The following is a 24,861-nucleotide window of genomic DNA, read 5'->3' on the forward strand; positions in this document are numbered from 1 at the left end:
TAAGTAATTACCGGTTTTACCACAGTTTTGTAATGTCTAATTTTAGTGTTAATCGAGAGCGATTTTTTGTTGTAAGTATTTTTGGTTACTTATAGGACTTTAAATAATTTATTAAATCTTTCTGTCCAATTTTGTTTTTCGTTAAAATTACAAGTAATGATCTCTCCAAGATATTTAAATTTTTCTACAAGTTCTACTTTGTTTCTATTAATATTCACAGAATTAATAACTAAAGGATCTATACTATTTCATTTATAATACGTCTCATTCCCCAACCACCTTGTTTTTCTCTTTTATTTCCAACCACAGGTAAAATTCGTGTTCAAAAACTATTTCTAGTCTGATAAGATGTTTTTCGGGATGAATCGTTCTTAAAATTGTTTATCCTATTCGGAATGGCTAGTAGATATGTCAAAAGGATTTAGAGACCCTCAAAAATGATTTTTCTCAAAAAAAAACCTTGAAAAAGTCGTCGATAAAGGAATAAATAAATTTTTTACGGATTTATTAGAGGAGATTTATATTTGGTGTTCAAAACGCTGCCTGATTTGTGGGTCATTCCGAGCAGAATATAAAAAAAAATCAGCCCATTTTGTCCAAAAAAACGGTCACACGGACTGGAAATGTTTTCAGCTTTTAATTTTACATACATTGATAAAGATGACGAAATTCAAGGTAAAATTTTTAATTAAAAAAAAAAAAAATTTTTATGTGATGACATAAATATAAAATTCAAGTTTACTGAGTAAAAAGAAGTTGTCTTTAATATTGGAAAAAAGGAAAATCATTCAAAATTCCTCAAGTTTTAAGTTAAAAGTTGCGTTGTTGAAAGGATAATCCTACTATCAAGGTTGTGCAATATTAGTAATGAAATTAAATTTTTGAAATAAACTCTTTTTATTATAAATAAAAAACGTAGTTATCTAAATCGACCTAAGTGTGTTATACTGAAGATGATATATAAAGCTTTCCTATATTTAAAAAATATATATATTTAAAAATTAGGGTTCAAATACAGAGATAGAAGAACAATTGCTAACATGTACAGAAACCAAACAGCAACAATAATAATTGAAGAACGTAAGAAAGAAGCCGTAATAAGAAAGGGAGTCCGACAAGGACGTTCCCTATCTCCGTTACATTTTAATCTTTACATGGAACTAGCAGTTAGTGATGTTAAAGAACAATTTAGATTCGGAGTAACAGTACAAAGTGAAAAGATAAAGATGCTACGATTTGCTGATGATATAGTAATTCTAGCCGAGAGTAAAAAGGATTTAGAAGAAACAATGAACGGCATAGATGAAGTCCTACGCAAGATCTATCGAATGAAAATAAACAAGAACAAAACAAAAGTAATGAAATGTAGTAGAAATAACAAAGATGGACCGCTGAATGTGAAAATAGGAGGAGAAAAGATTATGGAGGTAGAAGAATTTTGTTATTTGGGAAGTAAAATTACTAAAGATGGACGAAGCAGGAGCGATATAAAATGCCGAATAGCACAAGCTAAACGAGCCTTCAGTAAGAAATATAATTTGTTTACATCAAAAATTAATTTAAATGTCAGGAAAAGATTTTTGAAAGTGTATGTTTGGAGTGTCGCTTTATATGGAAGTGAAACTTGGACAATCGGAGTATCTGAGAAGAAAAGATTAGAAGCTTTTGAAATGTGGTGCTATAGGAGAATGTTAAAAATCAGATTTTTTTTAAAATGCTGAACATTTTATTCCAGTCTATGTTATCGAAAGCCTTTTCTAGGTCTATAAACGCCAAGTATGTTGGTTTGTTTTTCTTTAATCTTCCTTCTACTATTAATCTGAGGCCTAAAATTGCTTCCCTTGTCCCTATACTTTTCCTGAAACCAAATTGGTCTTCTCCTAACACTTCTTCCACTTTCCTCTCAATTCTTCTGTATAAAATTCTAGTTAAGATTTTTGATGCATGACTAGTTAAACTAATTGTTCTGTATTCTTCACATTTTTCTGCCCCTGCTTTCTTTGGTATCATAACTATAACACTTTTTTTGAAGTCTGATGGAAATTCCCCATTTTCATAAATATTACACACCAGTTTGTATAATCTATCAATCGCTTCCTCACCTGCACTGCGCAGTAATTCTACAGGTATTCCGTCTATTCCAGGAGCCTTTCTGCTATTTAAAACTTTTAATGCTCTCTTAAATTCAGATCTCAGTATTGTTTCTCCCATTTCATCCTCCTCAACTTCCTCTATAACACCATTTTCTAATTCATTTCCTTCATATAACTCTTCAATATATTCCACCCATCTATCGACTTTACCTTTCGTATTATATATTGGTGTACCATCTTTGTTTAACACATTATTAGATTTTAATTTATGTACCCCAAAATTTTCCTTAACTTTCCTGTATGCTCCGTCTATTTTACCAATGTTCATTTCTCTTTCCACTTCTGAACACTTTTCTTTAATCCACTCTTCTTTCACCAGTTTGCACTTCCTGTTTATAGCATTTCTTAATTTCCGATAGTTCCTTTTACTTTCTTCATCACTAGCATTCTTATATTTTCTACGTTCATCCATCAGCTGCAATATATCGTCTGAAACCCAAGGTTTTCTACCGGTTCTCTTTATTCCGCCTAAGTTTGCTTCTGCTGATTTAAGAATTTCCTTTTTAACATTCTCCCATTCTTCTTCTACATTTTCTACCTTATCTTTTTTACTCAGACGTCTTGCGATGTCCTCCTCAAAAATCTTCTTTACCTCCTCTTCCTCAAGCTTCTCTAAATTCCACCGATTCATCTGACACCTTTTCTTCAGGTTTTTAAACCCCAATCTACATTTCATTATCACCAAATTATGGTCGCTATCAATGTCTGCTCCAGGGTAAGTTTTGCAGTCAACGAGTTGATTTCTAAATCTTTGCTTAACCATGATATAATCTATCTGATACCTTCCAGTATCGCCTGGCTTTTTCCAAGTGTATATTCTTCTATTATGATTTTTAAATTGGGTGTTGGCAATTATACAGATTTTACATATGAATTTGAAATTATTTGGCTCATAATTACGGCAGTTATCGTGTCCACAAGAAAGTGACAAATATATATATATATATAAAGTTTTGAGCTGACGATGGTTTTGGGGTCTGATGGATGTGAAACGCGAAGATATGTCGAAATTTTTCGGAAGTCGAATATTGGTATCCATTACAATAAGTAGTTTTCTTACGAAATCTATCTAAAAACTAAGAAAATCCTTTTAATGAGCAATTTTTTTCGATTTTTGAGTATTTTTGAAATATTCTACGGGTTAATAATTAAAGTTATTTAAATTAAAACGTTATTGTTTTTTTAAAAGTTAACCAATGTAATCAAATGTTACGAAAACACAATATCATTGAAATTATTACAAAACTGCACAAACACAACATTGTGTGTTTAAGTTCAATTTGCATAGTATATACTGGTTATTTGTTTTAAATCGTAACCCAAGCAAATTACTTTTTAGAAAAGTTAATACAATAATTTCGGTAGCACTCTTGTTATTATTATTTTAATAATCAGTTGATATAATTTTCTTTTTGTAAACAGTTATTTTTTTTATTAAAAAGAAAGTGACTTTAAACACGGGAAAAAATGGATTTTTATTATAGAAAATTATTTAACAACTAAATATTTTGTTTTCTGTATGCACCAAATAAATGTTCAATTCATGCTTTAAAAAAGAAATATAGAGGATCTGGTTCTGTTTGCAATCAGAGACAGTACCGGAAACGTTCAGTACTTAATGAGGAAAGACTGGAAGACTTATCATTACAAAATCTCAAAAGGAAAATCTCAACAAAAAGGAATATATATGTGCTTTAAAGCTACCCGGCTACTTAATTTAAAGCCATACAAAATTCAATTATCACATGAATTACACCCGGTTGATTATGTTGTAGGTTCCACTACCCATAATGGCTTAATTAATTTGTTCGGAAGACCATTAAAATGTTGGATATTTTTTACAGATGTTTCATTCGAGTGGTAACGTAAATATTCTAACTGATCGCTACTAGAGCTCCAACAATCCTTACATCACCAATTTACGATCCCCTACACCCACAGAAAATTGGTGTGTTGTATGCAATTTCCAGGCAAAAAATAATTGGCCCCATATTCTTCGAAAAAAAAAACTCTTAATGCAAATCTCTACCAAGAAATTGTAAAGCAATTTATTGCAAGAATTAAATGAAAGAGATTCGTGGTTTAAATAAGATGGGGTTACATGTCAAACGGTAAGAGCAACAATGAAACTTTTGAGAGATTTCTTTGGTGAAAGAGTAACGTCGACTGGCTTACCCAGTATGTCTGAAAAGTTCCCGAACTAAATTAATAATAGAGATTTAAAGATAAACTCACGTCAGACCTGTAAATAGAACCCTTTACTAGTTATTCACTCGTTCCAGCACCGGTAGAGTCCATCAAACACTCTGGAGAAATCACTTTGTGGGATCGCCTTCAACTGCTCGATGGAAGCCCTTTGGATGGCCGGAATGTCGGCGAAAAAGCGGCCTTTCATCTTCAACTTGAGTTTCGGGAATAGAAAATAATATGATGGAGCCAAGTCGGGTGGGTGATGGTGCCAAATAGGATGGGTAGGATAAGACGGTGATTTGATTTACGTCATAATAACGTGTTAAAACTATTGCCATGTATACCGGAGAATTGTGCAAGAGAGTACAATTTCTCGAATACCGGTATATTCGGGCTGGATTCGTCGAATGCGACACATCAAGCATTTTATTACTTCCAAATAGAATTTAGAATTCACAGTTTGACCAGTTGGGACAAATTCATGATGAATAAGTAACTTCGAATCGAAGAATGCAATCAACATCGTTTACACTCTTGATTTTTGGTGCCTGAATTTCACCAGTATTTATGCTCCAGGACTCGCGGATTGATGCACATTTAATCCCCAGTTACAATTGTTTCCAAAAAATTCGGATCACTATCGACAGTTTCAACGAAGTCGAGGGCAAAAAAGACGCACCTGGTTTTGTTATTCAGTCAAGAATTGTGAAACGAAATGAGAACACACCTTTCGGCGGTTCATTTTTTTCTGTTAGAATTGTACTTACCGCGTCTTTACCGATGTTTAGCTCTTCTACTATGGCTCAAAGGGTAAGATGAGGTTGTTCGAGCAGGAGCGCGCGCACATTCACAACGCGTTTTCGTCGTGAACAGCTGTTCACGGCTTTCGCTCGTCGTCATCCAACGACTCTTTACCATCTTTAAACCGCTTCCACCATGTGTATGTTGTAGTACGAAATGCGGCTTCGTCGTTAAATGCTTGCTGTAGCATAAAATAACTTTCAAAAAAAGTCGAACACAAAATTTTATCGCGCTTCTCTGTTCGATGTCGCGAGCTCGAACAAGGTCACATGAATCAATGTATGCGGCCGAATATAACTCGAGACTGGAATGACGAAACGTGATGAAATTTTGTACGCATACCCATCAGGCATCCTAATACATAGTTCCTTGTTTATACGAGAGATATCGCTACTTGTATCGACTACTGAAATTTAGTTTAGGAACTTTTCTGATATATTGTGTACGATCAGTTGGTCAGCTGATCTTTATCCTGCAGATTGTTTTCTGTGGAGATATCTAAACGTTTGTATATTCAAAAATAATCCACACATCTATGAAGAACTGATAGCCTATATAAATCAAGAATTACAAAAAAAGGGATAGGCATACTTTGAAAGGTTGGACGGAATATAAAAAAAAAAAAATGTAATGACTTGTACTGATGAAAATAGTGTACAATTTTAATATTTGTTATACAAAAATTGATCCCGATATTGTTTTGCACAAATAATTATAATACTTATAATTAATTGCATTAATTACATCACTCTATCTTTCTTTAAATTTGGTTGATTTTGTGTTGGGAATATAGAGAAACACCTGTATTATCATCAATGGCATAATTCTTGAAAAGTTGCGTTTAGGGAAAAATCTTAGCGAATAGAAATATCTTTGAATTTTTTACTTTATCAGTAAATGTTTAAAAAAAATAGAATTAACTTTAAAAAAATTTAATTTGGCGTTACAGTACGTACATACAGTCGCGTCGCACGTATAGTAACAGTGGCTGTGTTGGTTGAGTCACCGCGCCGTGGTCAGTGGCACACTTTAAAAAATCAATTTGTAACCACTAATCTAGGGAATATCTCTTTTATATCAAGTTCAAAAAAAATACAAAATCCATTTTAAATGTTCAAACTGGGAATTTCAAAAAATCTAGATATTAATATTTAGATATTCACTTTTTTTTTTTTGTCTTCAGTCATTTGACTGGTTTGATGCAGCTCTCCAAGATTCCCTATCTAGTGCTAGTCGTTTCATTTCAGTATACCCTCTACATCCTACATCCCTAACAATTTGTTTTACATATTCCAAACGTGGCCTGCCTACACAATTTTTCCCTTCTACCTGTCCTTCCAAAATTAAAGCGACTATTCCAGGATGCCTTAGTATGTGGCCTATAAGTCTGTCTCTTCTTTTAACTATATTTTTTCAAATGCTTCTTTCTTCATCTATTTGCCGCAATACCTCCTCATTTGTCAGTTTATCCACCCATCTGATTTTTAACATTCTCCTATAGCACCACATTTCAAAAGCTTCTAACCTTTTCTTCTCAGATACTCCGATTGTCCAAGTTTCACTTCCATATAAAGCGACACTCCAAACATACACTTTCAAAAATCTTTTCCTGACAATTAAATTAATTTTTGATGTAAACAACTTATATTTCTTACTGAAGGCTCGTTTAGCTTGTGCTATTCGGCATTTTATATCGCTCCTGCTTCGTCCATCTTTAGTAATTCTACTTCCCAAATAACAAAATTCTTCTACCTCCATAATCTTTTCTCCTCCTACTTTCACATTCAGCGGTCCATCTCTGTTATTTCTACTACGTTTCATTACTTTCGTTTTGTTCTTGTTTATTTTCATGCGGTAGTTCTTGCGTAGGACTTTATCCATGCCATTCAAGGTGACTGTCTGGTGTGGAATAGGAAAGGTCGGTGTTATTGGACCGTATTTTTTTGAAGAAAATGACGCTGCCGTAACTGTAACAACTGATCGTTACGTTGCGATGTTGAATACGTTTATCATCCCTGAGTTACGAAACCGGGGAATCGATTTTCAAAATGTGTTATTCCAGCAGGATGGAGCTACAGCGCACACAGCGAGGGCAACGATGGCTGTTCTCTGTAACTTGTTTCCGGGACGGATCGTTTCCAGATTCGGTGACATTCCTTGGCCTCCTTGGTCCCCCGACTTGAGTAGTTGTGATTTTTTTCTGTGGGGGTTTCTGAAATCGCGTGTGGACGGCAATAAACCGCGTACATTGGAAGACCTAAAGATCGCAATTCGTCATCACGTCACCCAGATTGATGTAGACATGTTGCAAAGAATTGAGGCCAGTTACCGTGAAAGGCTACAACAATGTATTGCCCAAAATGGATATCACTTGCCGGACATAATTTTTCGTCCATGAGTAAGTAACAAATGCTTTGATTTAATAAGTGTTTCAGTACCAATAAAACTTTTTTAAAGTAAATATTCTATTTTGTATGATTATTTTAAAAACATCCGGTTCCCGTGAATGAACCTGTATATGTTCTACTTCAGGTGTTTTAAATGTTCATAATCATAACAAAGACCGGAAAAGATATTAAAGTTAAACATATTGCTTCAGTTCAGCAGGGGAAACGTAAATTTTATAAACCGAAATATTTATTTTATACTTTTTTGTGATATTTTGGTATTTTTATCATTATTAATATATATTTTTGTAAATTTTATGGTGTAACAGACTAAAATGTTTCTTATGTAACGAAATAAAATCAGCATGAAGATAAAAATAAGTAATTTTCATTTATTGGATTAGATACTAGTGTGTGGTTTTTCTATTTTCAGTTCATGAAGTGTAGGAGTCTATTGAGGTGAAGGGGGAAAAAGGGGAACTTTTCTCTGTCTTTTAAAGCTACGTAACTTAAAATGATCTCATACAATATTAAGTAGGTTGATCTGGATAAGCGATGAGTGGAAAAGTATAGAGCGGGTTGAAACAGGGGCGTATATCGGTGAGTAGATGGTTGGAGGGGAATATGGTTTAGTGTATATGTGTGATGGTTAGACAAGTATGGTACGGTATGGTGTGGTAATGGCAGTACTATTTTAAAGGAAGGGAGTTGTGGATGTCAGGAGTGTAATGGAGGGGGTGTTTTAAAAGGTAGCAGTAAACGGAGCGGTAAGAGGGGAAGAGTGTTAGGCTTCAGAGGAGATTTAAAGGCCCTTCTCTCATCCATTTCAACTTGACAGCTTGCTGCATGTTACTGAATGCTAATTTAATAGATTAAAGGGTATCTAGACAAATCTAAAAAGACATATACTCTTTCCTCGTTTTCCTATATTTTAAGTGTGCGCGCGCGCGTGCACTCATATATATATATATATATATATATATATATATATATCCATACACCACATATATACACGTATAACATAAACATATTCATACATGCATAAATATATCAGTATATTACGTAACCGACTTGTATAATATATACTACAAACCACATCTAAACATAAACAAACTAGTTGATTCGCACTCAGCCGGCGCCACTAATCTACTTAAAGTGATTTAAACCCGCTATACCTAGCACTAAATCTGTTCTTAATGCTATTAACTACAACTAACATAAATTAATCATATTTGATCTATTTGCTTGTTATAATTAATTAATTAAAATATATAATAGTATTTATATAAGAATAAACCACTCCTACATATAGTGGGCGTGTTTTTTAATGGTATATTGTAATTTGATTGGTTAATATGTAATAAGAATAATTAGATAATGTAATTTTTTTTATTATAACTTCAATCTTCTTCAAAAATGGTAGAATTAATTGTTGTACATCGATTTTTAATTGTAATTTGGTATAAGAGTCATGATATTTTACTTTCATCCAACCGGTTCTGGGTTTGAACGTCATTTAGTTTTCATCATCAGTTTTAGTACTATTATTGGGATAGACAAAACTAAATAGTCAATTTCCTGTAAGATTGTAAGGTACTCTGCCCCTTAAGCATCTTGTTCAATTACTAGTTGTCTTCTCCTTTCTTTTCTCTTTTAAATCATAATATTTTTAAGTTTTTTGATCTATTTTTTTGCTAATCGTTTTACATCTTCTTTAAACTATTGTTTGAACATACCTCTCCAATTCAGTTTTTAAATAGTTAATTAATTTAAAAAAATGAATTATTCAGTTTATTTTTTCTTTTGAATTAAATATATGAATTCCGTTTTCCTAATCTCCATTTAGTGTAAATTTATATATTTCATTCCTTCATTTAATATTTACTGTCTCTCTCATTTACCTGTTTAGCCTCTGGGAACTACCGTTTAGATAATTCTTCAGAGGTTGAATGAGGATGATATGTATGAGTGTAAATGAAGTGTAGTCTTGTACATTCTCAGTTCGACCATTCCTGAGATGTGTGGTTAATTGAAACCCAACCACCAAAGAACACCGGTATCCACAATCTAGTTTTCAAATCCATGTAAAAATAACTGGCTTTACTAGGACTTGAACGCTGTAACTCTCGACTTCCAAATCAGCTGATTTGGGAAGACGCGTTAACCACTAGACCAACCCGGTGGTAATATTTACTGTCTACCATTTATCTACTTTTCAGATATATTCTTATTAATTGTTAATTAGATATATACACACACACACAGACACACACACACATATATATATATATATATATATATATGTATATAAAACGGGATGTTCCTGACAGCGTTCTTTAGATAGTTATTTTTTTTTTATTTCAAATTGTATCCTTTTTATTTTCAAAACTTTTATTGCATTAAAAAAAGGCTGTACAATGTGGGTCTTTGATTTAATTTTATCAGCTTTATTGTAGATAACTTAGTTATTATTATTTTTTATTTAAGTAAGTTACACTCTTACCTAATAAGTACGTCACCAAATTTTCTTAACCATTATATCTCAACCATTAATCATTTAATTAATATAAATTATTAATTATGATTTTTATGTCATATTATTTCTAAAATACCATTTAAAACTCATAAAACCTACCCCCTTTCTTTTATCTTCCGTCATTTAACTGGTTTGATGCAGCTCTTCAAGATTCTCTATCTAGTGCTAGTCGTTTCATTACAGTATACCCTCTACATCCTACATCCCTAACAATTTGTTTTACATATTCCAAACGTGGCCTGCCTACACAATTTTTCCCTTCTACCTGTCCCTCCAATATTAAAGCGACTATTCCAGGATGCCTTAATATGTGGCCTATAAGTCTGTCTCTTCTTTTAACTATATTTTTCCAAATGCTTCTTTCTTCGTCTATTTCCCGCAACATTTCTTCATTTGTCACTTTATCCACCTATTTGATTTTTAACATTCTCCTATAGCACCGCATTTTAAAGATTCTAATCTTTTCTTCTCAGATACTCCGATCGTCCAAGTTTCACTTCCATATAAAGCGACACTCCAAACATATACTTTTAAAAATCTTTTTGTGATATTTAAATTAATTTTTGATGTAAACGAACTATATTTCTGACTGAAGGCTCGTTTCGCCTGTGCTATTCGGCATTTTATATCGCTACTGCTTCACCCATCTTTAGTAATTCTACTTCCCAAATAACAAAATTCTTCTACCTCCATAATCTTTTCTCCTCCTATTTTCACATTCAGTGGTCCATCTCTGTTATTTCTACTACATTTCATTACTTTTGTTTTGTTCTTGTTTATTTTCATGCGGTAGTTCTTGCGTAGGACTTTATCCATGCCATTCATTGTTTCTTCTTAATCCTTTTACTCTCAGCTAGAATTACTATATCATCAGCAAATCGTAGCATCTTTATCTTTTCACCTTGTACTGTTACTCCGAATCTAAATTGTTCTTTAATATCATTAACTGCTAGTTCCATGTAAAAATTAAAAAATAACTCGGATAGGGAACATCCTTGTAGGATCCCTTTCTTATTACGGCTTTTTTCTTCTGTTCTTCAATTATTACTATTGCTGTTTGGTTCTTGTAAATGTTAGCAATTGTTCTTTTATCTCTGTATTTGAGCTATAATTTTTTTTAAATTCTGAATATTTTATACCAGTCTACGTTATCGAATGCCTTTTCTAGGTCTATAAATGTCAAGTATGTTGGTTTGTTTTTATTTAATCTTCCTTCTACTATTAATTTGAGGCCTAAAATCGCTTCTCTTGTCCCTATACTTTTCCTGAAACCAAACTGGTCTTCTCCTAACACTTCTTCCACTCTCCTCTCAATTCTTCTGTATAGAATGTAGTAAAGATTTTTGATGCATGACTAGTTAAACTAATTGTTCTGTATTCTTCACATTTATTTAAAAAAACCTAATGCAGACGAATATTTTGAAGTAATTTATTAACTTTAACAATTATTATTATATTCTACTACCTCCTTCATCAATTTTTAAACATCACATTCTTTATTTTCCTTTCTCATCATTCATTTTTATACATTCTCTTTTATTAAAAAAATAAACTAAATTTCCCTCGACTCTTTCTGACCTCTCTACATCCTCTTAAAAAAATAATACATTCAACCTGCATATATAAATATTAGGCCCTCCTCAATTCCTGTTAAGTTCTTTTAATATTATCCCAACAAATTAATATTTTGAAAATTTTCATAATATTATTTTAACAACTATATTTCAAGAACTTTTAATTTTTTGCTTTTCCTTTTAGGTAAATTTCATAAGAAAGCTATCGATTGAAATGGGTACCATGATTCGACTTCCGGAAAATTTCGACGTATCTTTGCGTTTCACATCCTCCAGACCCCAAAACCACCGTCAGTTAAAAATTTTATATATACATATATATTAAATAGTTTTATATATATATTAAAAAGTTTATATATACATATATATTGTATATATAGATCTATATGGTTAACTTTCTTGTAGACACGATAATTGCCCTAATTTTTCACCAATCACTTTCAAATTCATACATAAAATAAAACGATCAAAACCTCGGTTGAGTTTGTTAATGGGCAAAATGGGAACATGGAGGGAGGTGGAAATGGGGGGGGGGGGTTCGAAAAAATCAACATATCGCTCTAAGTTTCTTATTAAGTAAAATAACTAATTCGTTTGAAATTTCTACTATTCTTAGGATAAGTCCCTAAAACTTATTTAAGTAAAGGTTTTTGATATCATCAACCATTGGTCCAGGGTTTGGAAAAAATGGGGTTTCGTAGACAAAAAAAAATACCTCCCTTAATAGGCACAGTATTGAATCGCTTTAAAGTGATCATTAGTCATCTAAACATTACTTAAAACTTCTGTCTAAAGGAATTTTTTATATGACCAACCCTTACGGCAAGGGATGACCAAAATATTGGTGGATGCAACCTTTGTCGTATTGAGTAAATTTGAAGTTTTTCTTAATTTTAAGGTGGAAATCTGATTTATCTCCTACTTAGCACCGGTGAAATCTACCTCCGCCTTCGGGCATGCCGTAAGGGATTTTTTTTTAAATATTATTTTTATTCTTACATTTAACCACCAGTCTCCGTACCACGAATGGTAGCGTCTCAGCATTTCATCCGGAGGTCTCGGGTTCGAATCCCGGTTAGGTATATTGTTTTCATATGCTATAAAATTTTAATTTCGTTTTATCGCCTGAACAATACTTAATGGTGGTCCTAGAAGTTAATATAAATCCTATATTTTAGTATGTGACTTTGTTTATGAATTAATTTTTTTTATTCATGTTTTTTTTTTTCACTAGGAAAATAAATTTTGTAATTTTTGGGTAATTTTCTATATTTCACAATGAATTACAAAAATGTAATTCTGATTATTAAATTTATAATCGGTGATTAAAATAGTTCTTTTTTATGTTTGTTTTCTGCTTTTGATATTATTTTCAAAATAAATTTCTCTTTTCATGATAAATATGATATTCAAAAAATGTTTTCTAACTAATTTTTTGTTTTTGATTAAAGTAGTAATATATTTTACAAATTATTTTATCTTTATAAATTTAAAAAAAAAAAAAAATGGAAAAACAAACATTTTTATTTTCAACAATAAAATAAATTTGTTAAGAAAATGAAATTCAATATTTACACAATAAGAAACGGATGAATATAATTTAATTTTATGTACTATATATATATATATATATATATATATAAAGAAGAATGAAAGGATGTATTGAAAACGAAATGAAATTTGTAGTTTTTTTTTTTATTTTTTTGTTCAAGAAGTGAATATATGAAGTTGTCTTTTTAATGTATTAACTGTCATGATATATTACACTGTTATTTTTTTCGTTTAATAAATGAAGAATGATATAAAGTAAAAAAAAAAAAAAAAAGTAGAAATGAAGAGATCGAAGAAACGTAAGGCAGAAAGAAGGGGAAACCTGTTGAATATTATCAAATCAATTTATCATTTATTATCTTGTATTATTTTTCAACAAAATAAAATTTAATCTATATTAAAATAAGGATTTTCAGGTACCACTTCAACGAATCCATTCTTTCATTTATTAATTGTAGATTGTATAATTTTTTGACAACTATATAAAAAGAACGTGATTTGATTTTAAGAATTTTTTGCGCGCTTTCTCTCTCTCTCTCTTTCACGATATATATATTTATATAAAGAAGTTTGCAATGTTTTGTACCTATAAATTTCTTTACTACTTGTTGATTAAATCTACAACATGGTTTTGCGTGTTTAGAAGCCATTTATAAATAGGTAATCGATGTCTTGTTGTAGAAAAACAATTTTTTCCACCAAAATAAAACAAAGCAACTGGTTATAGATTTAATATCCTATAAGAAAAAAAAGTTGTGTGGTGGACACCACATGACTTGTTTGTACGCCTATTAAATTACTTACGAATATTTTTTTTTTTTTTTTTAAATGAAAAGTACGTAAAATTTTATTTAATTAATATAACTTCTGATATTTTTTCATATTTGTTTTTTTTTTATTTATTGTTATTATTGAATTATTATTTATAGGTTAATAATTATTAATAAATCGGTATTTTTTTTTTTTTTTTTTTGTCTTCAGTCATTTGACTGGTTTGATGCAGCTCTCCAAGATTCCCTACCTAGTGCTAGTCGTTTCATTTCAGTATACCGTCTACATCCTACATCCCTAACAATTTGTTTTACATATTCCAAACGTGGCCTGCATACACAATTTTTCCCTTCTACCTGTCCTTCCAATATTAAAGCGACTATTCCAGGATGCCTTAGTATGTGGCCTATAAGCCTGTCTCTTCTTTTAACTATATTTTTCCAAATGCTTCTTTCTTCATCTATTTGCCGCAATACCTCTTCATTTGTCACTTTATCCACCCATCTGATTTATAACATTCTCCTATAGCACCACATTTCAAAAGCTTCTAACCTTTTCTTCTCAGATACTCCGATTGTCCAAGTTTCACTTCCATATAAAGTGACACTCCAAACATATATTTTCAAAAATCTTTTCCTGACATTTAAATTAATTTTTGATGTTAACAAATTATATTTCTGACTGAAGGCTCGTTTCGCCTGTGCTATTTGGCATTATATATCGCTCCTGCTACGTCCATCTTTAGTAATTCTACTTCCCAAATAACAAAATTCTTCTACCTCCATAATCTTTTCTCCTCCTATTTTCACATTCAGTGGTCCATCTTTGTTATTTCTACTACATTTCATTACTTTTGTTTTCTTCTTGTTTATTTTCACGCGATACTTCTTGCGTAGGACTTCATCTATGCCGTTCATTGTTTCTTCTAAATCCTTTTTATTCTCGGCTAGAATTACTATATCATCAGCAAATCGTAGCATCTTTATCTTTTCACCTTGTACTGTTACTCCGAATCTAAATTGTTCTTTAACATCATTAACTGCTAGTTCCATGTAAAGATTAAAAAGTAACGGTGATAGAGAACATCCTTGTCGGACTCCCTTTCTTATTATGGCTTCTTTCTTATGTTATTCAATTGCTACTGTTGCTGTTTGGTTCCTGTACATGTTAGCAATTGTTCTTCTATCTCTGTATTTGAACCCTAATTTTTTTAAAATGCTGAACATTTTATTCCAGTCTACGTTATCGAATGCCTTTTCTAGGTCTATAAACGCCAAGTATGTTGGTTTGTTTTTCTTTAATCTTCCTTCTACTATTAATCTGAGGCCTAAAATTGCTTCCCTTGTCCCTATATTTTTCCTGAAACCAAATCGGTATACTTTAATTTCAAAAAAATAAAGGAAATGAAGTCGAATTCAAACCGATGTGCCGCCTTCCCCTTGTAAGATCCAAATATATCGTTAATTAAACTTTTATTTGGCTATAACTCTGGAACTAATGAAAAGAAGTACCACCTGTGATATATCGTTGAATAGCTCTCAATGACGGCTTATTACTGCACTAAAAATAAAGTCCAAAATCAATTTTTTTTTTTAGATTTTATGCTTTTTTGGACACTTTTGGTTCAGTCGATTGCAATGAAACAGGAAGGTGCACAACTAGATGTTACAACAATTCAAAATTTCAATAATCTACGACAATCAGCTGTTATTATATAATATAGAGATTTTAATGATTTATTTTATTTCATTTTAATTTCTAATATACTATTTAAATTCACAACTGTAAATTTTATAACAAATCGATTATTCTTGATGATGGACGAATAAAATCCGAAACCGTGTGAATAATTTAACATTCACTATTGTTGGTAAGTTGAACTTTTCAAGAAATTCGTTTGAACTTGGCAGATAAGAGTCCGCAGAAAATTGGACGGCACGGCGAAGTCAAAAAAACTATGTTTACAGCTCTAAACATGACCTAACCTAAAAGTGAAATGAAAATGAGGGAAAATTAAAAACATGAAAACATAATATTTCAGTTCATTTAGATTTGTAATAAAGAATACTTTGAATTTTGTTAAACAACGTTTTTTTTTTATTCTATTTGATAAATAACGGAGCTCGAATATTTTTCACTTTTTCCTCAAAAAGGTCGGTTTACAAATCACGCCGTTAGGTAGCAGTATTTTATAGTACTAGGTAGCGTACAAAAACTTGATTGATCATGGTTTGAAATAATAAAATATATAAGAAATTATACTACAGCTTGTTTTAATAGTTTTTTTTTTTTTTTTTTGTCTTCAGTCATTTGACTGGTTTGATGCAGCTCTCCAAGATTCCCTATCTAGTGCTAGTCGTTTCATTTCAGTATACCCTCTACATCCTACATCCCCAACAATTTGTTTTACATACTCCAAACGTGGCCTGCCTACACAATTTTTCCCTTCTACCTGTCCTTCCAATATTAAAGCGACTATTCCAGGATGCCTTAGTGTGTGGCCTATAAGTCTGTCTCTTCTTTTAACTATATTTTTCCAAATGCTTCTTTCTTCATCTATTTGCCGCAATACCTCTTCATTTGTCACTTTATCCACCCATCTGATTTTTAACATTCTCCTATAGCACCACATTTCAAAAGCTTCTAATCTTTTCTTCTCAGATACTCCGATTGTCCAAGTTTCACTTCCATATAAAGCGACACTCCAAACATACACTTTCAAAAATCTTTTCCTGACATTTAAATTCATTTTTGATGTAAACAAATTATATTTCTTACTGAAGGCTCGTTTAGCTTGTGCTATTCGGCATTTTATATCGCTCCTGCTTCGTCCATCTTTAGTAATTTTACTTCCCAAATAACAAAATTCTTGTACCTCCGTAATCTTTTCTCCTCCTATTTTCACATTCAGCGGTCCATCTTTGTTATTTCTACTACATTTCATTACTTTTGTTTTCTTCTTGTTTATTTTCTTACGATAGTTCTTGCGTAGGACTTCATCTAGGCCGTTCATTGTTTCTTCTAAATCCTTTTTACTCTCGGCTAGAATTACTATATCATCAGCAAATCGTAGCATCTTTATCTTTTCACCTTGTACTGTTTTAATAGTATATTGATTATATACCTGCTAATAAAACACAAATAACTGGAACGATAGGAAAGTGTTGCAAATGTGGCAATAAAAATTTGTTATATAAAACAGAAATAAATTCGATCGGCAAAATTTTTATTTTACAATTAGAAATGTTTGAACTAATTGATGGAGAAATAAAAAAAGTCCTTTTAATAATAATATAAAAAGTGTGTCGACAATTACGATAAAAATCTAGGGTTACACTTACAAAATAATAAGTGCAATATTACATCACGGATCATCGATTCGTAAAGGTCATTCATTATACTAGTTTTATTAAAAAATAAAAAATACGGTATGAAGTAAATGATAAGATTATCAACAAAAAACTGGCCGAGAAATTAAAAAAATGTATAGGGTCATTCACGGGAACCGGATGTTTTTAAAATAATCATAAAACATTGAATATTTACTTTAAAAAAGCTTTATTGGTACTGAAACACTTGTTAAATCAAAGCATTTGTTACTTACTCGTGAACGAAAAATTATATCCGGCAAGCGATATCCATTTTGGGCAATACATTGTTGTAGCCTTTCACGGTAATTGGCCTCAATTCTTTGCAGCATGTTTACATCAATATGGATGACGTGATGACGAATTGCGATCTTTAGGTCCTCCAACGTACGCGGTTTATCGCCGTACACACGCGATTTCAGAAATCCCAACAGAAAAAAATCACAACTACTCAAGACGGGGGACCGAGGGGGCCGAGGAATGTCGCCGAATCTGGAAACGATCCGTCCCGGAAACACTTTACGGAGAACAGCCATCGTTGCCCTTGCTGTGTGCGCTGTAGCTCCATCCTGCTGGAATAACACATTTTGAGAATCGATTCCCCGGTTTCGTAACTCAGGGATGTAAAACGTATTCAACATTGCAATGTAACGATGAGCTGTTACAGTTACGGCAGCGTCATTTTCTTCAAAAAAATATGGTCCAATAACACCGACCTTTCCTATTGCACACCAGACAGTCACCTTTGGGCTATGAAGTGGTCACTCGTGAAGCTGATGTGGGTTTCTTTCTGCCCGATCCAGGAATTCTGTTTGCTGACGAAGCCATTCAGATGATAATGGGCTTCGTCACTCGTTAACAATCACAAATATTAATTTCTTCAAAAACGGTAAGGATTTGTCGACAAAATTGTAATCACTGCGTGAAATCTTGCTCGTTTAACTGCTGCACGACGGCTGTCTTGTAAGGATGGGAATGCATGTCTGTATGCATAATTCGTCTTACCGTACTTGTGCTCATTTGAAGCGCTGCTGAATGCCTCCGAATAGAGCGGCGTGGGCTTCTGACAATGGCTTCCCTTACTCGTTCGATGTTCTCCGGAATGCTTGCAGTTCGTCGAGGACCCAGTGGTTTTTTCTTCAATATTGAACCGCTTGTTCGAAGATTGTTTACCCGTCGCAATATTGTGTTACGAGAAGGGACACTTGCATTACGATGGATATTAAACTGACGGCGGAAATCTCGCTGAACAGCAGTTACGGATTCGTCATTTCGCACAATACTGTCATACGCATACAGGCGTTGGTCTAGCGTCCACGGCTCCATCTCAACGACTAAAATGTAAATGCTATGAACAAAGGAAACGTCAGACACCAGCCACGTGTCCCTCCCACCTCGAACGCCCGAAAAAACACTTCAAAAACATCCGGTTCCCGTGAATGACTCTGTATATTTGTTTGTGCTAGAAAGGCAATAAATGTTAATAATAAATCCCGTGAGATAATCAGTAATTCATAAAAAAATATATATTTAAATAAATATAAGGATAATCTAACAAAATCGCAGTGATATCCAAAAAATTTACAATAAAATTGGAAAACCGTTCGTTAAAAGTCTCGTAGATATCGTTTCTTCCACTCAAAAAACAACAATTTCTTTAATATAAATAAAACTGTTTTTAACAAATCGATACCGATAGCAAAAAAGGTTAAGAGACTACACATTTCTATTATCAAAATCTGTTATTAATGAAGAATTCTGTTTAAAAAAATACAAGTTAAATATATATAATAGACAATAGATATACAAAAATAGATAATAAAAAATCTTTAAGCGTTCCATATAATAAGAAAAAAATAGAAAAATTTGTTACAAAACTCTTACCGGCCCAAATTCATTCATTATACTCGTATAATTAACAGGGTTAGTCACAGTTTTGGTTAAATTTGAAAATCATATCAAAAATTTATCATCTAGCGTATATTTGTTGTTTAATAAATGAAATCAGGGCGGTAACAGTTTTGTAATTTTTCTTCTTTTTTCTTAATATATGGAACGCTTAAACATTTTTTTTTTTTTTTTTAATAGATGAGTCTGAGAAATGCAATTTACGCACCCCCCCCCCACGCTATAAATGGGTGATGTCGGAAAAAACACGGGTTCGGCTAGATTTTATTAAGAGCCTATGTGTACCCGCACCCTACCGAAAACTCCTATCTCACAGTTTCTCCTCCTCCGAGGTCGGTCCTGCAGTTTAAGCATTGCGCGGGCCCAGGAGGTGCCTTTAGGGTTCAGGAGTCCAGAGTCTCCGTGTTTCATCCCCGTCGCCAATCCGCACAAGTGCAGTTGGACTAAGGCTCCACAGGGGACTGTACTTTACCGCTTCACCTTCAAGTCACTTTCTTCGCCCGAGTCTCAGGTCTTTTGTATGGAACTCTAATTCCTTGGTGGGTGAGTCCTTTTACTGATCTGAGTCCTAAATCAGGCTCTATCTCTTTCTCTAGCTTCTCTCGCTTTAATTTTCAGGACACAACTTAAACATAGTTTATTATCTATTATTGTATGTCTTTTGTATATTTAACATGTATCATTCTTAAACAAAATTCTAAAGTAATAACAAATTTTGGTAATAGAAATGTAGTCTCTTAACCTTAATTGATATCAGTATCGTTTTGTTAAAAACATATTTATTTAAATTACAGAAACTTTTGTATTTTGAGCGGGAAAAATGATATATGCGAGACTTACCGTAGAATTTACAATTTCGTTGAAATCATTTTGGATATTGTTTTTATTGTTTATGTAAAATATCAACGGTACCATGCTAAGAAAATTTAATCTACAATTAATTTGGCTTTAAAAAATGAATTTCCAACCCAAATTGATTGACTAATTGATTATATTCATTGAAAGTCATCTAAACCACTTTGAATCTAAAATTTCACTTATATCGAGTATGAAGAAACGGACAGAATTTCGGGCACGTTCTAGAGCTGAAAATGAACAAAATTAGCTTTTGCGAGTTACAGCTTTGATCGATTCAGTGGTTGGTACAACTGCCGTGTGGTTATTTATTTTGTTTATTAGACCTTAGGATAGAAAATGGTTACCAATAAAGACAGGTTGGCTTTTTGTGTGCTGAATTTTAACATTTACCCGTCTGTTATTTCTGTGTAAAATAATTTTAGAAGGTAGTTTAGTGAAAATGTACCCATTTTCTCTAATGTCCGTAAATGGTATTTTTGATGTAAGGGAATGCATCTATAAGCAAAAGTCAATCATCAGTAAACGAGAAAATTGCGGAGCGTGTGAGAGATAATTTCAAACAAAGTCTACGGAAATACATAACTAGGTTAGGACATCCAAGGTTTAATTTTTCAACAAGATGAGGTCACCATCCCATTTCAATTTAAATGTCAGGTGTGAAGTAACTACCAAACAAATGGATTTGACGGGCGTGACGATAGTGAACGTTTGCGTTATCCCGACTTTAAACCTTGTGACTTTTATCTTCTTTTCTTTTTCCTGTTTAGCCTCCGGTAACTACCGTTCAGATAATACTCCAGAGGATGATATGTATGAGTGTAAATGAAGAGTAGTAGTCTTGTATAGTTTCAGTTCAACCATTCCTGAGATGTGTGGTTAATTGGAACCCAACCACCAAAGAACACCGGTATCCACGATCTAGTATTCAAATCCGTGTAAAAATAACTAGATTTACTAGGACTTGAACGTTGGAAATCTCGACTTCCAAATCAGCTGATTTGGGAAGACGCGTTAACCACTAGACCAACCTTGTGACTTTTATCTTCTTTTCTTTTTCCTGTTTAGCCTCCGGTAACTACCGTTCAGATAATACTCCAGAGAATGATATGTATGAGTGTAAATGAAGTGTAGTCTTGTATAGTTTCAGTTCAACCATTCCTGAGATGTGTGGTTAATTGGAACCCAACCACCAAAGAACACCGGTATCCACGATCTAGTATTCAAATCCATGTAAAAATAACTAGATTTACTAGGACTTGAACGTTGGAACTCTCGACTTCCAAATCAGCTGATTTGGGAAGACGCGTTTACCGCCCGGTGTGTTTGTGACTTTTATGTATGGGGGGTTTTTGTCAAACAACACTTGTATCGGCCACCTTTACCAGGTTTTTTTGAATCTCAGATGCCATTTCATTATTGGATCTTATAATGTAACAACAACGTGTACGGGAGGAATTGAACTATAGGCTAGATTTGTTCTCACCTTGAGGACAAGTGATGAAATGTTGTGAACAAAATATAATACCAAACAGTTTCTCATTCTATCGATGCTATTTCAACTTATGTTTGTGTTATTAAACGAGAATTATTCAAGTTTGCAACCGGAAAGATAATTTGAACCTGAACTTTTCATGAAAGAAAATGTTATGTACCACTGGCTAATAAATTGATTAACTATTTTATAACATCTTTCAAATTTAAAAGAATAATTTTTACTTCCTTTTACGAAGAATCGTGATCGCGAAAAATTTCGGTTTTCAGATTTCATCGGAAAAATCTATTTTCACCATCCACGAATCCAGTTTGACTAGTTTCGGCCTGACGTCTGTATATACGTACGTATGTATCTCGCATAACTCAAAAACGATTATCCAAAGTATGTTGAAATTTTGAATTTAGGTTGTAAAATCGTGTTGTGTACTTTCTCTTTTAATTGCAATCGACTTAACCAAAATTCTCCAATAAAGCCCAAAATTAAAAAAAAATTGGATTTTGAACTTTTTCTTAACTGTTATAATAAGCTGTCATTGTGATCTTTTGAATGATATATCATAAGTGGTACTTTTCTTCATTGTTTCCAGAGTAATAGCCAAATAAAATTTTAATTAATGAAATATTTAGATCTTAGAAGGGGAAGGCATATCGGTTCGAATCAGATTTCATCTCCTTTTTTATTTAACTTTTTTTTTTTAATTTAAATAAATTGATTTATTAATAATTAAGCTCTGATAGTAAAAAAAATTACGATAAATAATAATTCAATAACAGTAAAAAAAAAAAAAATATGAAAAAACACCACAAGTTATTAATGAAATAGAATTTTATGTAATTTTCATTTAAAAAAAAAAAATGTATATGAAATTTAATAGGCGTAAAAGGAAGTCATATGGTGTCCACTTATAATTTTTAATAACTACGTAATTGATAATTTATTTTACTTTTATTTTTAACTATTAATACTTGTAATTTTCTAAAGTTGGAAAAGTTTATAAAAGTTCATCTAATTTTTAGTTCATTATAAATGCATCTTCGCGTTTAATAACTTTCCTTCACGTAATTTTTTAAAGAATAATATTATAACCTATAAAAAGAGTAGATTATAAAATATGGTTAAAGAGAGACCGGTGTTAAAAGGGATTTTAAAAAAAGAGTGAAAAGGGATTTTTAGTAGGTTGGGTTTTTTTTTTTTTAGTAAAACAGTTAAAAGATAAAAAAATTGCGATGAGGTTTGGTTGTGTTATGATACAGAATTGAAACGGACAGGGTAAAGAAGTTTACAAGTAAAAGGGTTAGTAAAAAGAATGGAAAGAAGAGGGGGGTTTGTTGTTTTAGTGGGGGCTGTTAGTTGGTTTAGGTAAAGTTATAATGGGGATAATATTATATATAGTCAGGAGTTAATACGAAACATCCATGTTATTAAATCTCTTCAATGTGTTTTATGTATTAAAACAAAATTATTTAGTTTAAATAAAAAGATTTGATCACACGTTTTTTTAACTACTTTAAAGTTCCTACCTTTAAAGGTTCTAATCAAATCACACGTTTTTTTTTCACACCATAACTGATCTCTCTTAATAATAATAGACATTTATTATTCCAGGAAATAACCACATAAAAGTTTCAAAGCAATTGAACTTTTTTTTCGTAAATGTAGTATTATTTTCTCCATTGCATTTTAAAATTTTTGTAAACTTTCAAAGATAAAAAAATAAAATTTACTTCTCGTCAAACCATTCTCAATCGTTTTTCACAAATTGATACGACTAAAAAAATTCCCTTTCGGCACGCCGGAAGTAGATTTAACCGTTGCTAAGTAGAAGATAAAAAAAAATTTTCACCTTAAAGTTAAGAAAAACTTCAAATTTACTTTTTTTTTTTTTCTCACTACATCTCTGGGCCGGACATCTACTCAAGTATACACGGCCCAGGGATGTTTCCTTGTGACTCTAAGGGGGCCTCCCCACCCACCGGCTGTACGTTCCGGCACGGTAGATCAGCCCTCCCCCCCGGTTCCGGATCTTTTCTTATTGCTGCCCGCCTCTAATCCTCCGCACGTAAGGGAAGGTCCGGTTATGCTGTACCCCCCCCCCACACGCAGAGAACCGGGTCTCGGTCTTTACTCTTTTATGCCTGCGTTAAACCGGTGGCTCCAGCAAGCACCGAAGCGCCCCCAGGAACCGACACTACCGGCCGGTACTCAGTCTTTTCTTTATCCCTTTCAAGCAACCCCAGGAGTTCCCACCCCATCACCGGAACCCGCATACCTAAGCATACGGGCCCTCCGGGGTGGGACTGTCCTCCCTGCCCTATCTTCGCGCCTATCGTCTGTGATGCCTCTTCTCTTCCTCTTTAGATTTGAGGATGGTGCTCGCAAAATTGGAAAACCAATCCCAGTTGTTATCGGGTTGCATTAGCCAGCTAACCAGATTGTCAGGTCTCAGGTTATTTGCGTTATTTCATGTCTGAGACCGTCTCATCTATAGCAGTTGAATACGGTGTGTTCCCCGTCGTCTTCTTCCTGACACTACAGACACCTTGACGTCTGCCTTTTCCCGATTCTATTAAGGTATTTCCCGAACGACCCATGTCCTGTCATCAACTGAGTGGTGTGGTAGTTTAGTCCGCCTTTCTCCCTACCCAGCCATTCTTTCAGATTGGGGATAAGTCTCCTTGTCCACTCTCCTGTTTGAGCGGATGACCATGCGGTTTGCCAGTTGCTAACGACTGTGTCTTCTACCTCGGCTCTTGGCACACCTGTTGCCCTCATGCTTCGGCCTTTTATCTGTAATTCAATGGGAGGCGTTTCAGCTAAGACACATAACGCATCGTAAGAAATTGTTCTATATCCTGAGACAACTCGTATTAGTGGTACTCTGTGCACGCTTTTAAGTTTGCGTTTATTGCGTTATACATTCATTGCAGTGCCCCAGACTGGTGCCGCGTATAAGATAGATGACAGCATTGCCGTTGCGATCAACCTTCTGACCACCAGTTTCGGTGGACAGTGGTTATTAAACAGACCTCTTAGAGCCTTAATTGTAGGGGCCACCTTTTGACAAATCATATCTATGTGATAACCGTACTTTAGACTCTTATCTATGAATACGCGAATTATCTATTAATAAAATTCAAATTTACTTAATACGAAAATGATTGATTGCATGTGAAAAAAAGTTTCACATGTTTAGCATACGACAAGCCCCATCTTCTTATAATCACAACAAAGATTTGGTTATCCCCTGCCATAAGGGTTGGTCATATCAA

Source organism: Lycorma delicatula, chromosome 13 (assembly GCF_047948215.1).
Source record: "Lycorma delicatula isolate Av1 chromosome 13, ASM4794821v1, whole genome shotgun sequence".
NCBI classification, from domain to species: domain Eukaryota; kingdom Metazoa; phylum Arthropoda; class Insecta; order Hemiptera; family Fulgoridae; genus Lycorma; species Lycorma delicatula.